This window comes from Nicotiana tabacum, chromosome 5, assembly GCF_000715075.1.
Source record: "Nicotiana tabacum cultivar K326 chromosome 5, ASM71507v2, whole genome shotgun sequence".
In the NCBI taxonomy this organism is placed as follows: domain Eukaryota; kingdom Viridiplantae; phylum Streptophyta; class Magnoliopsida; order Solanales; family Solanaceae; genus Nicotiana; species Nicotiana tabacum.
Window position 1 is genome coordinate 131875682 of NC_134084.1, and position 15213 is coordinate 131890894.

General features: G+C 43.3%; 1 non-coding gene across 1 annotated transcript; it reads right to left on the reverse strand.

Moving 5' to 3' along the window:
- Positions 1–2660: 2660 nt before the first annotated feature.
- On the reverse strand, positions 2661–2767 carry LOC142181369 (small nucleolar RNA R71). The gene has a single exon (XR_012710037.1). It is a non-coding gene; the product is annotated as a small nucleolar RNA R71 (small nucleolar RNA).
- Between the last annotated feature and the right edge of the window lie 12446 nt (positions 2768–15213).

Consider the following 15213-nt stretch of genomic DNA (forward strand, 5'->3'; position numbering starts at 1 on the left):
AAAAATGACGCCAGATCTTCAAGGCGTGAACAATGGCAGCTAACTCAAGGTCATAGATAGGGTAATTCTTCTCGTATACCTTCAACTGTCTGGATGCATAGGCAATCACCCTACCGCCCTGCATCAATACCACTCTAAGTCCAATCCTCAAGGCATCACAATAGACAGTATAAGACCCCAAACCTGTAGGCAATATCAAAACTGGGGTTGTAGTCAAAGCTGTCTTGAGCTTCAGAAAGCTCACCTCACACTCTTCCGTCCACTAGAACGGAGCACCCTTCTAGGTCAGTCTGGTCATAGGGGCTACAATCGATGAAAACTCCTCCACAAAACGACGGTAGTAACCCACCAAGCCAAGAAAACTACAGATCTCTATAGCTGAGAATGGCCTGGGCCAACTCTATATGCCTCTACTTTCATCGGATCCACCTGAATACCCTCACTTGATACCACGTGGCCTAAGAATGCCACGAAATCCAACCAAAACTCACATTTCGAGAACTTAGCATATAACTTCTTTTCTCTCAGAGTCTGAAGCACAGTCCTTAGGTGCTGCTCGTGATCTTCCCGACTTCGGGAATACACCAGAATGACATCAATAAAGACAATGACGAACAAGTTAAGATATGGCCGGAACACACTGTGCATCAAATGCATAAAGGCTGTTGAGCATTGGTTGATAATAGGTGAATTGGACTATAATTAGGCCCTAAAGAACTACCTTCTGTATAGTTTTTATGGTAAAAAGTGATAACAAAATGCTCTGATTAGTGCTTTTCATGTTTTGCCGGCTATATACAATAAAAGAAGTCTATGGAGTACTTTTGAGATCAATTATGGAGAAAAAGAGGTCAATCTTATAATATCCGCTAAGTGCACCACGCGAAGGCAGCAAAACCAGAACTGGAGATGGACTACCGCGGTCCTGGTGTAACCGCGGTCGGGCCGCGGCAGAAGGCTGTTGCGGATTCTGAGAGGCTAGTTGGCCGCGGTCCTGGCGTGACCGCGGTAGGACCGCAATAGGAAGAGGAAAATTGAGGGACTGAAGTGCAAAATACGGGATTTTTAGCCCAAATCCCTATATTAAACCATAGAACTCGTCCAAGGGAGGCATGTAATGTTTTAGGAAGTACTTTGGCAAGAGAAACAAGTGTGAGAGATCACCCAAAATATCATATTTTCTTCTTCTCTTTATTTTTCTTGCAATTTTGATCATGAATATTTTCATAGTTTATTTACCCATTGTCATGAGTAGCTAAATCCTTTGTCTAGGGTTTTGATGGAACCTATTGAAGGATGAACTTCTTGATTATGTTAATATAATTTGCCAATTTAATCTCTATTTGTTCAACTACGTGTTTGTTGTAGTTAATTGACAGGATCCTCAATTAGCTATGCCGATTTAGTATGTATAACTCAGGAGAGAGTGTATATTTAGGTGATTGTTGAACAACACCACTCCCAAAGTATAAAAGGGATCTATAACTGCAGGTTTAAAGGCGGGATTAGGGATAACAAAGTCTTGGGTGCAATCTAAAGTGAACTATAAGAAACAAATCCATCTAGCGTATCTCGGGAGAGTGCGCCTAGTAAATTATCGTGATTACTCGGGAGAGATTCACGGTAAAAAGAGTGTTCATGGTTGATAGAGATGTGTTGGTAAATCTATATGAAACATAAACAGAAGGGATTCCATCAATAGGGGAAATCACTACCTTAGAACCTTCTCATTATTGTTCACAACTTAAGCATATTTAGTTTACAACTGTTTATTGACTTTCAATCTTAGTTATTAAATATACCATCAACTGTTATTCACAACGTTTGGGGAAGTTGATTCTAAAGAATTTAGTAAGTCCAACGAAAGTAATTGATAGGTTAATTCTCTGTGGATTCGACTCTGGGCATAAATACTCAGGTTATATTTGCAACGTCCGCATTGTCCTTTTATAAGGCATAGTTGGGCGTGATCAAATTTTGGCGCCGTTGCCGGGGAATTAATGATGTTATCAATTACAATTAAAAGAAGTACAAAAATTCTTATTGTAGTCATTCCTTCTCTATACCCAATTTTTACATTGAAATTTTAACGTTTGTTGACTTGGTTGCACAGGTGCATACCTAGAAACTCATCGAGATCTGGTGAAGTATTTGAAGCATTATCAAATCCCGAGAAAGTTTTCAAGGCCTTAAATCGGGCTAATCAGAAAAACAAACAACAACCAACAACTGCACAATTCGAAACAGTCATGGGGGATCACGAGGAAAACCCAGCGGTACCAATAGTGCCAGAGGCTGCTCTCTATGATTGGGCACAACCCACAGCTGAAAATCTGTCCACAGCCATTGTAGTTCCGCAGATACAGGCTGAGTCATTCCAAATTACGAATAACATGCTGCACTTGTTGCAGAACAAGGGACTATTTTCGGGGTCGCAAGTCGAAGATCCTCAGTAGCACTTGAAGAACTTCCTCTCTATCTGCAAAACCCAAAGGCAGCCCAACGTAACTCCTGAAGCAATCAAGCTGTTATTGTTTCCATTCTCAGTGACAGGAGCTGCCCAGACTTGGCTAAACTCACTTCCCATAAATTCTATAACAACTTGAGATGAGTTAGTCAGGCAATTCTATAACAAGTTCCACCCACCCAATAAGACTGCTCAACAAATTGATGAAATTTTAAGTTTTAAACAGAGACTAATGGAGACACTGTATGAAACATGGGAGCGCTTTAAAGGGATGCTGGTTATATACCCGTACCATGGTATTCCAGATCTGATGTTGGGGCAGTGGTTTTATATGGGATTGTCAGATAGCGTGAAGAACATTGTTAATGCTTCAGCTGGTGGAGCATTTTTGAGCAAAACATGGAGAGAAGGCCAAATTCTGCTCGACAAGATGGCACAAAATTCGAGATGGACAACCAGGAATGCACCGATCACTCCAGTGGTTCACTCAGTGCCATTAGATCCATCCAACCCTATGGCTGAAAATATGGCCACCTTATTGACACAGATGAGTATACTCACCAAAAAGGTGGAAGAGTCAGGGCAAAAGCAGCAGGCACACATCGTAGATACTACCAATGGGGGCTTGTGCGCATTTTGCATTAGTCAGCTAATGGGTAACCAATGGAATGCAGAACATGATCATCACCACTACCCTGAAGACATGAATTATGTGTCTAATTATGGAGGCCAAAGACAGGGTGGTTAGAATTGGGGCCAACAAAATCAGCAATACAGGCCAGTCCATCCACAGTTCAACAATGGAAACATGGGAGGTATGAGACCCCCTAACAATATGGCACCTTACCCAAGGCCACATGGATATAATAATCAGAATCAGCAGCAGGGGTATCACCCTCCTCAGCAGCAGCATGGTGGAAGGCAGGAAGATGGATTTGCTAGACTTGAGGCAATGATGCAGCAGGTTATTGGGTCTAATGCAAAGATTAATGAGAGAGTGGATGCACATGATGCAACAATCAAGAATATTGAAGTGCAGGTGGGCCAAATTTCTATGTCTCTGAACAATCATCCTCATGGGACACTACCTGCAGACTCCCAGATAAATCCAAAAGATCAAAGCCCAAAGCAGCTGATGACGGTAAGTCTACGTAATGGCAGAGATCTGGATGTATAGCAAGAGAGGGCTCGAGAAACTAGACAAGCTGAGACACTTATACTAGTGCCCATTGAGCTGGATGAGTCAACGAAACTGACGGAGGTCCCAGTCCAGCCTGCCCAGGAAGAAAATAGCATCCAGAATGCGACCGAGAAAGAAGATGAGACAGTCCAGGAACCAGTAGTTGATGTAGCAGCTGATAAGGATCAATCCCAGTTGATTGGGAAGAAGAGACCTCTTGCACCTTTCCCTCAGAGGCTGGCTAAGTATCAAAAGGAGGAACAATACAAGAAGTTCTTAGAAATGCTGAAACAAATCCAGGTAAACATGCCATTGATTGAAGCTTTGAAGGAGATGCCTGGGTATGCAAAAATGATGAAGGACTTGATGTCCCGAAAGTTTGATTTCCAAGACTTGGCCACAGTTACTCTTACTCAGACATGTAGTGCAGTGGTGACTAGACCAATTGCAGAAAAGCTGTCTGACCCAGGGAGCTTTACAATTCCATGCACTATTGGTAATTTTGCTTTTGCTAAAGCACTGTGTGATCTAGGGGCCAGCATCAATCTTATGCCCCCGGCGATTTATAAGAGGTTGGGCATTGGAAGAGCTAGACCCACCTCTATGTTGTTGCAGCTGGCTGACAGGACAGTGAAACGACCCTCTGGTATACTGGATGATGTGCTAGTTCAGGTAGGGAAATTTCTGTTCCCTGCAGATTTTGTGATCTTAGACTGCAGAGTGGATGAAGAGATTCCCATAATTTTGGGCCACAGGGAGAGATCTCATTGATTATGAAACCGGGAAGCTCAAGATGAGATTGAACGATGAGGAGATAACATTCAATGTGCATAAATCTATGAGGACCAAGTGAATTCGCCAATTGTTCTCTTATTGATGTCGTGGATGTAATCGTAGAGACTGATGATGAGGTGCTAACCATTGAGGACCCACTTGCTGCATGTTTGATGAATTTGGATGAGGTGAATGGAGAGGAACTGGCGGAATGGGTGTTGGCATTAGAGGGTAGAGGGTTCTGGGATAGAACTCTAGAATTTGAGCCCTTGCACTTGGAAAATCGAGAGACTCCTCCAGCCAAGCCATCTATCGAAGAACCACCAAAGCTGGAGTTAAAGCCATTACCCAACCATCTCAGGTATGAATTCCTTGGACCTAACTCCACATTACCTGTTATTATCTCATCTAGTTTATTAGATGTGCAGGCGCAACAACTCTTGCAGGTACTTAAGGAGTGCAAGACTGCCATTGGGTGGACCATGGCAGACATAAAGGGGATCAGCCCCGCCTACTGTATGCACAAAATTCTACTGGAAGAGGGACACAAACCTTCCAGGGAACACCAAACAAGGTTAAACCCCAACATGAAGGAAGTGGTGAAGAAGGAAGTAATAAAGTGGTTAGACGCGGGAATTATCTTCCCAATCTCTGACAGCAGCTGGGTTAGCCCAGTTCAATGTGTACCTAAAAAGGGTGGTATGACGGTAGTTAAGAATGATAACAATGAATTGATCTCTACAAGAACAGTCATGGGCTGGAGAATTTGCATGGATTATAGAAAGCTAAATCTAGCCACCCGGAAAGACCACTTCCCACTTCCCTTCATTGATCAGATGTTAGACAGACTGGCAGGGAGGTCACACTTCTATTTTCTGGATGGGTACTCAGGATACAACCAGATTTCCATTGCACTGGAGGACAGAGAGAAGACCTCTTTCACTTGCCCTTATGGCATTTATGCCTTTCGGAGGATGCCCTTTGGCCTATGCAACGCACCCGCCACATTCCAACGGTGCATGATGGCCATATTCACTAACATGGTAGAGGACATAATGGAGGTGTTCATGGATGACTTTTCAGTGGTGGGGAATTCATTTGATGAGTGCCTGATAAATCTGACGCGTGTATGAAACGGTGTATCGAGACTAACCTAGTTCTGAACTGGGAGAAGTGCCACTTCATGGTAGAAGAAGGCATATTCTTGGGGCACCGGGTGTCAAGCAAAGGAATTGAGGTAGATCATGCTAAAGTGGATGTAATAGCAAATCTACCTCCTCCAATTTCAGTCAAAGCAATCAGAAGATTCCTTGGGCATGCTAGTTTCTACCGGAGATTCATAAAAGACTTCTCAAAAATTGCCAACCCTCTCTGTAAGTTGTTAGAAAAAGATCACCCTTTCTTGTTTTCTGATGATTGCAGGGTAGCATTCGAGGAGCTGAAAAAGAGACTGGTCACAGCACCTATCATTGTTGTCCCCAACTGGGAGCAACCATTCGAACTCATGTGTGGTGCCAGTGACTACGCAGTGGGGGTAGTGCTGGGACAGTGGAAGGACAAGCTGATGCATCCAATCTACTATGATAGTAGAATGTTGAGTGGAGCCCAGCTGAACTATACTGTGATTGAGAAGGAGATGTTGGCTGTGGTGTTTGCCTTCGACAAGTTCAGATCATATCTGATTGGTTCTAAGGTAATTGTATACACTGATCATACAACTCTCAGGTACTTGATTGAGAAGAAAGAGTCTAAGCCACGCCTGATTCATTGGGTGTTGCTGCTGCAAGAATTCGACCTTGAAATCCGTGACCGTAAGGGCACAGAAAACCAAGTCGCTGATCATCTATCACGACTTGAGGGAGCTGAAAATGCACTTGAGGCTGAAGATATTCTGGAAACCTTTCCAGACGAGCAGCTGCTCGCTACTAATCTTGAGAAAGCGCCATTGTATGCAAAATTTGCAAATTACCTGGCATGCGGTATAGTTCCCTATGACCTTTCATCTGTACAAAAGAAAAGGTTTTATCGTGACTGCCACATGTATTATTGGGATGAGCCTTACCTGTTTAGAATTTGTGTTGACAATATGATCCGGAGGTGTGTCCCCGAGATAGAACAATCTTCTATTTTGCAGGCTTGTCACGCATCGGCTTATGGAGGACATTTTGGAGGGGTCAGGACAGCTGCGAAAGTGCTTGAGGCCGGATTCTTTTGGCCAACAGTGTTTAAAGATGCGCACCAATGGGTGAAGGGCTGCAATGAATGTCAGCGGACCGGGAACATTTCCCGTTGCCATGAGATGCCCATGAACCCAATTCAAGAGGTGGAAGTGTTTGATGTCTGGGGGATTGACTTCATGGGTCCCTTCGTTAGCTCCTATGGCAATAAGTACATACTTGTTGCTCTGGATTACGTGTCTAAATGGGTAGAAGCTGCAGCGTTGCCCACTAATGATGCAAGAGTGGTGGTGGGGTTTTTGAAGAAGAACATATTCACCAGATTTGGGACACCAAGAGCGATTATCAGTGACGGAGGCACTCACTTCTGTAATAGAGCTTTCGAGAAGTTGCTTGCAAAGTATGATGTACGCCACAAGGTGGCTACCCCTTATCACCCGCAAACTAGTGGGCAGGTTGAAGTGTCCAACAGAGAGATAAAGAGTGTGCTAACCAAGAATGTGAACACCACAAGAACTGATTGGGCGAAAAAGTTAGATGATGCACTCTGGGCCTATAGAACTGCTTTTAAAACACCGATTGGTATGTCACCATATAAGTTGGTGTTCGGGAAGGCCTGCCATTTGCCAGTGGAACTTGAACATAGAGCGTGGTGGGTGCTGAAATAGCTGAATCTAGACATCGAGGCTGCGGGCACAACGAGGATCACAGAATTGCACGAGCTCGACGAGTTCAGACATCTTGCTTTTGAGAGCACAATGTTATACAAGGAAAGAATGAAGAGGTTGCACGACAAGAACATTGTGGAGCAAAATTTCAATCTTGGAGATATGGTGTTGCTTTATAACTCACGATTAAGGCTATTTCCCAGTAAACTCAGGTCGCGATGGTCTGGACCATTTAGAGTGGTCGAAGTTTTCCCTTTAGGTGCTGTCGAGATTGTCACAGAGAAAGACTCTCATACATTTAGAGTCAATGGGCAGAGATTGAAACTATATGTGGGCATGAGCAAACCAAAGGAAGTGTCTGAGCTACACTTGACTGAACCATAGAGGTCGAACGAGCCTTAAATGCACTCATCTGCGTCGTGCCGCAACGTTAAATCAGGCGCTGCGTGGGAGGCAACCCACGAATGTGTTGTAAGTGTAATGCATAACTTCAAAAAAAAAGTAGCAGGAACACGCCCAGACCGCGGTCCCAGTGTAACCGCGGTGGGACCGTGGTCAAGGACCTCCTCTGAAAGAAGTCTACTGCGGTAGGACCGCGGTCAAATACATCCTCTGAAAGAAGTCTACCGCGGTTGGACCACGGTCAGATACACCCTCTGAAAGGGGTCTACCGCGGTTCCAGCATAACCGCGACAGACCAGCGCGGGCCAGGTAAGTCCAATTTTTTTTTTTATTTTCTTCCCCCCTTTTAATAAACCTAACCCCCCACTATTCCCCCAAATCCTTCTTTTCTTCACACCACCCGCATCCCCCATCCCATTCTCTCTTCTCTTCTCTCTTTCACACCATCTCTCATCCCTCAAACCCCCATTGTTGTCCCTCCTTTCTTCTCCATCTCTCTCTCTCCACAACCTATCCCTTCCATTCCTTCTCAAGGTAAGCTTATCTATTCTTTTCTCTTTATTTTACATAACTTAGTGTAGTGTTTTAGTGTAGATTCTTTATTTTTTATTTTTTTGTCTTTCTTTCTTTTCTTTCCTTTTATCCATTATTTGCTTCTTTTGGCCATGATTGATATTTAAATGGTTGGATTTTTATTGTGCTTAACTTGGGGGTGATTTTTAGAAGGTTTGTAGGCCTAAACAAATTTTTTAGGGTGAAGCTTGGTGGAGGGGTCTAAATGACCGAAAATTGGGGGTATGTTGTAAAATTTTGGAGCACTTTGTGCCCTTCTTAGTTTGTGGTGGTGGTAGCATTTGACATGATTCACTTGTGGGTAGGGCTGTTCATTCAGATCGGATATCCGAAATCCGAACCGATCCATTCAATTTTGAATTTCAGATTTCGGATTGGATCGGATTTCGGATTATATTTATTAAAATTTCGGATCGTATTTCGGATTGGTATATTTTAATCCAATCCAATCCAAAATCCGAAATTATTAGGACATGTATAAATACTACACTTTAATTTACATCAACCTCCAAGTTATTACCTTTACAATTGCTAGATTTAGCTATATTGGCACCATAGTACTCTCATAATTGCATAAACATGAATTTTTCTTAATGTATTGCCTCTTTTACAAAGAAAATATACATATTAGTTTAACTTTGAGGCATAATAATATGATCTGATATCCGATCCGATCCAAACTTTAAAATCCGATCCGATCGGATATAATTCGGATCGGATTCGGATTACATTTTCTAGAATCCGAAATCCGAAATTCGAATCCGAAATATGCTAAATCCGATCTGATCCGATCTGATCCATACACAGCCCTACTTATGGGAGATTGTGTGAGGTATTATATGGCTGAATTGTAGAATTAATAGTGGTGTGAGGGAAATAGTGGAGGTTGTCAACTTTGGGCACCTTACTAATTGGGTATACTGGCATTGTTTGACAAAAGGAAACTGTTTGGTGCCATCGGGTGGCAAAGTCTGAGTACCCATCCGACTGACACATATTAGGATGCATCTGATTGTTACCCTGAATTGTCTACAGGTAATATGGCCCGAAAAAGGCGAAAGAGCTCGGCAAGCACTTCCCAAATGCCAACATATGATGCCACCAGGTTCCAGTCACAAGAGGCCGAGGATGCGTTTCATGCTAAGGCCACCAAAAGCTTTATCCCTGAGATTTCTGTTGATAGGGCTGCCCTCCGTATGGAAAAAGCAGACATGTATGAGGAAATCAGATGGAGGGAGATAGCGTTCTTGTTTGATGAACCTGAGACGACAAACCCGATGATAGTCCGAGAGTTCTACGCGAACTGCCCGGAAAATTTGTGTCGGTCTGTAATTGTGCGGGGCAGGGTGGTGGATGCCTCAATTATGAAGTTTCGCTAGGTCTTGCAGCTGCCCCAGTTCACTGGTGACATTGATCATTACCACGACGCCCAAAGGGTCAATTGGGACACTATGATTGAGATAATCTGCGTAGGGGGTCGACTAATCTGGATACAGGAAACATTACCCTTCACTCCAAGTCGTTCACACATGAGGCTAAGTGTTGGTTCACCATTATTTGCAGCTGGTTATTGCCCACAGGCAACACGACAGATGTGAACCACCTACGGGCTCTATTGGTGTGGTGCTTCGTCACCAAGAAAGACTTTGATGTGGCGAGTATTATTGGAGATGAAATGATCCTTCGGTCACCTCTGCTATCTAAGGGGTTTTACTTCCCCTCACTTGTGTCGAGGTTGTGTCTGCTGGATGGTGTCCCCACCAATCCTACAGATGGAGCTTTGCCCGCAAAAGCGGCATTCAGAGCTTCGAAGATCACAGTGGGCAGAGATGCACCCACAACTATTGAGCTTGATGGTGAGGATGACGCCCCAGCACCCATGGCACCATCCAGGAGATCCTATGATGGAGCCAGATCCTCTCGGCAACCCTATACTGGGGTAGGGTTCTCTAGATCATAGTCCAGCCGACCCATGTTGCATTCTTTGGAGGAAGAGGTGGCAGATCTTCGCTCCTCGGTGGATGGCCTGCATGTGCGTATGGATGCCATGTCTCAGCGGCATGCCAGGTCTGAGAGCTGGATGATGGCTTGGTTCCGTGCTTTGGGGAGGGCTTGTCATGTGGATTCCAGCACCGTCTCCGACTCCGAGTGATGCTCAGGGAAGTCTTCTTACCCTTCTGCACTTTATTTGTGTTATGACATGGGGACATGCCATATTTTTTTGTGTGGGGTGGGAGACTTGCTTTAGTGGTGTATTGTTAGTGTACATATACATTGGTTGTAAAATAAATAAATGTAGGAGATTCTTCCTGAGGACGGACCACTTGGACAGTACTCTTGAGGGAAGTAGTCTATTTAGATTTTTTTTTATTTATTTTACTTTTGTTTTTAGGTAGTGTAGTAATTCCTCCTTGGTTTTTCTTTTGAACACGGTTCTTTTCCAAGGGCTTTTCTTGAACCGGGTCAGGTAGATTTTTCTTTAATATTTTTAGGACCTTTAGGACTCTATTGGACCAAGATGGGTGAAGGCAAGAATGTAACCCGTAATGTACACACCTGCAAATAACTAAAACGAACTTGAGGGTGTGACGTCTAGGCTCGTTTGTAGACTCGTAATTTTATGCCTTAATTCTGCACACCTTGTCTTTCTTGAACGCTCACGTGAGTGTGTTGACAAACTAATTCGGAATGAGTTACATGTCAAGTGTGTGTGAGATAATACTTGTATTCTGTGCTTGCATGCGATACCTAGAACTTTCCATGTGTGTCTGCAAAGCGAAATAGAAGTTGGTTGGTCTTAGAGATGATTGAAGCATTTCCTTGTGTAGCCTGTATAATTATGAATCCACCTGTACATATTGCCATAGTTAACCCCTTCGAGCCTGAAGCCTGTTCTTTGATAACCTTACGACAACCTACATCCCTATGTTGAATAGTTTGATTGTTTGAACCTGTACCTCCTAGAAGCACTTGAATCGTTAAAGAGCATATAAAAGTCAAAGTGTGGGGTAGTAATGGAGTGGGAAAAGGAAAATCAGGAAAATACTTGAATGGTGCAATGACTGCTAAAAAAAGTGTATGTAGCCTATGAAAAGTGGAAGAATGATTGGGTTGAACATGAAAATTGGAATAAAGGGAACGATTGTATTAAAAGTGCTTAGGGAGGTTAGTCACTATATCCAAATATATCCTACCCGTCCCTTAGCCTACATTATAACCAAATAAAGACCTCTTGATCTTGGACTAAACAACTCGATTAGTAGAGTATTACACTAAGGGCAAGCTTATGGTGTATCTGTGTGGCATGTGAATGTTCTTTGATGAGAGTAAGTGGATTCGTTCTATCTATAGTTCCTTGTTGCTTGATTTTATGTGTGTGGAACTTCTCTCAGAAATATGATGTGAGGGGCATATGACTCAGGAAGAAAAAGCAAATTTTCACCTCTATTTAGAGTAACTAGAGTAAACACGAGTGTGGCATGGCATTAGAGTCTTCATCTGAGGTGTGGCTGTTGCACTGCTTAGGTTGTTCTTTCATAATGGCGGGGGTGACATAAACTGGGTAATGCATCAAACGATTAGGCCTAGAAGTGTGGTTCAACTTGCTCGAGGACGAGGAAAGATTTAAGTGTGGGGTGTTGATAATAGGTGAATTGGACTATAATTAGGCACTAAAGAACCACCTTCGTGTATAGTTTTATGGTAAAAAGTGATAACAAAATGCTCTGATTAGTGATTTTCATGTTTTGTAGGCTATATACAATAAAATAAGTCTATGGAGTACTTTTGGGATCAATTACGGAGAAAAAGAGGTCAATCTTACAATATCTGCTAAGTGCACCACGCGAAGGCAGCAAAACCAGAATTGGAGATGGACTGCCGCGGTCCCGGTGTAACCGTGGTCGGACCGCGGCAGAAGGCTGTTGCGGATTCTGAGAGGCTAGTTGGCCGCGGTCCTGGCGTGACCGCGGTAGGACCGCAATAGGAAGAGGAAAATTGAGGGACTGAAGTGCAAAATACGGGATTTTTAGCCCAAATCCCTATATTAAACAATAGAACTCGTCCAAGGGAGGCATGTAATGTTTTAGGAAGTACTTTGGCAAGAGAAACAAGTGTGAGAGATCACCCAAAATATCATATTTTCTTCTTCTCTTTATTTTTCTTGCAATTTTGATCATGAATATTTTCATAGTTTATTTACCCATTGTCATGAGTAGCTAAATCCTTTGTCTAGGGTTTTGATGGAACCTATTGAAGGATGAACTTCTTGATTATGTTAATATAATTTGCCAATTTAATCTCTATTTGTTCAACTACGTGTTTGTTGTAGTTAATTGACAGGATCCTCAATTAGCTATGCCGGTTTAGTATGTATAACTAGGGAGAGAGTGCATATTTAGGTGATTGTTGAACAACACCACTCCCAAAGTATAAGAGGGATCTATAACTGTGGGTTTAAAGGCGGGATTAGGGATAACGAAGTCTTGGGTGCAATCTAAAGTGAACCATAAGAAACAAAGCCATATAGCGTATCTCGGGAGAGTACGCCTAGTAAATTATCGTGATTACTCGGGAGAGATTCACGATAAAAAGAGTGTTCATGGTTGATAGAGATGTGTTGGTAAATCTATATGAAACATAAACAGAAGGAATTCCATCAATAGGGGAAATCACTACCTTAGAACCTTCTCATTATTGTTCACAACTTAAGCATATTTAGTTTACAACTGTTTATTGACTTTCAATCTTAGTTATTAAATATACCATCAATTATTATTCACAACGTTTGGGGAAGTTGATTCTGAAGAATTTAGTAAGTCCAACGAAAGTAATTGATAGGTTAATTCTCTGTGGATTCGACTTTGGGCATAAATACTCAGGTTATATTTGCAACGTCCGCATTGTCCTTTTATAAGGCATAGTTGGGCGTGATCATTGGTCAACCCAAATGATATAACGAGGAACTCGTAATGACCATATCGAGTCCTGAAAGCAGTCTTCGGGATATCTGACTCCCAAATATTCAACTGATGGTAACCTGAGCGCAAGTCAATCTTAGAAAACACTCGTGCACCCTGAAGCTGGTCAAATAGATCATCAATATGAGGCAAAGGATAAAGGTTCTTCACTGTAACTTTGTTCAACTGGCGATAATCAATACACATACGCATAGAACCATCCTTTTTCTTCATAAACAAGATAGGAGCACCCATGGTGATACACTGGGCTGAATAAAACCCTTATCAAGCAATTCGTGCAACTGATCCTTCAACTCAGAAGGAGCCATACGATACAGAGGAATAGATATGGGTTGAGTGCCCGACAATAGATCAATGCCAAAATCAATATCTCTATCGGGCGGCATGCCCGGAAGATCAGCTGGAAACACATAAGGAAAATTCCGTACTACTGGGACTTAATTAACTGAAGGGGTATCAATACTGACATCTCTCACATAAGCTAAATACGCGTCACACCCCTTCTCAACCACTCGCTGAGCCTTAAGGAAAGAAATAACTCTACTGGGAGTGTGATCTAAAGTACCCCCATTCAACACGCAGTACACTTGGCATAGCCAGCATCACGGTTTTGGCGTGACAATCAAGAATAGCATAATGGGGCAACAACCAGTCCATGCCCAAGATAATATCAAAATCTACCATGTTGAGTAACAATAAATTGGCTCTTGTCTCAAAACCACTAAGAGCAACCAAACACGACCGATAAATGCGGTCCACAATAAGAGAATCTCCCACAGGAGTAGAAATATAAACATGGGAACTCAAAGAATCCCGAGGTACACCCAAATATGGAGCAAAATAAAAAGACAGATAAGAGTAAGTGGAGCATGGATCGAATAGAACAGATGTATCTCTGTGACAAACCAGTATAATACCTATGATGACAGAATCGAAGGCAACAGCCTCGGTACGAGCAGAAAAGGGCATAGTATCGGGCCTGGCCTCCCTCTCTAGGGCAACCTCTACCTCCCCAACCTCCACCTCTAGCTGGCTAAGCAGGTGGGGTAGCAACTGAAGATGTAACCATAGCCTAAGAACTCTACGGGGCGCGCTATGGCTGAGAAGTCTATGGAGGCGCACACCTCCCAAGTCTAGGGCAATCCCTCACCACATGGCGTGTGTCACCACACTCGAAACAAGCTCTGGGAGGATATGAAAGCTGTGACTGGCTCGGACCAGGTCTGCTGGACTAACCTCTGAAAGCACTTCGCGTAGGAGGCGCGCTAGATACCGAAGGTGCATAATAAGGCTCCTGAGGCCTAGGAGGAACTAGAATACCACTGCCTGCTGGAAGAGCAAAATGAACAGGGAGACTCATATAACCGCTACCATGACGTCCTGCAGCTAGGGCACGGGCACCAAAATAATGGCCCGACTCTCGAGATCTCTTGGCCTCCCTCTCCTTTCTCTCCCTAGCATGCATACCCTCAATCCTCCTAGCAATGCTCACCACCTGATGATAAGAAATATCTATCTCTAACTCACGAGCCATGCTAGACCTGATACTAGGAATAATCCCCTCAATAAACCGGCGAACCCTCTCGCGAACAGTAGAAACCAAGGCTAGTGCATGTCTAGCCAAACTAGTGTAACAGACAGCATACTATGAGACAGTCATAGCACCCTGGTGCAAATACTCAAAACTCTGCACGCCATGCGTCCCTGAGGCTCTAAGGAACATACTCTTTCAGGAACAGATCTGAAAACTAAGTCCAAGTCAATGAAGCAGCCTCATTCGGACTGTCTAACTCATAGGTGCGCCACCACTCATAGGCGGCTCCTCGAAGCTGGAAAGTAGTGAAGGAAACCCTGCTCAATCTTGATATACCCATGGTACGGAGAATACGGTAACACTCATATCTAAAGCATCATCCGATGTTAGACCACTGAATACAGGAGGCTTGTACTTCTTAAACCACTCAAGCCTCATCTGCTCATCCTCGAAAACTAC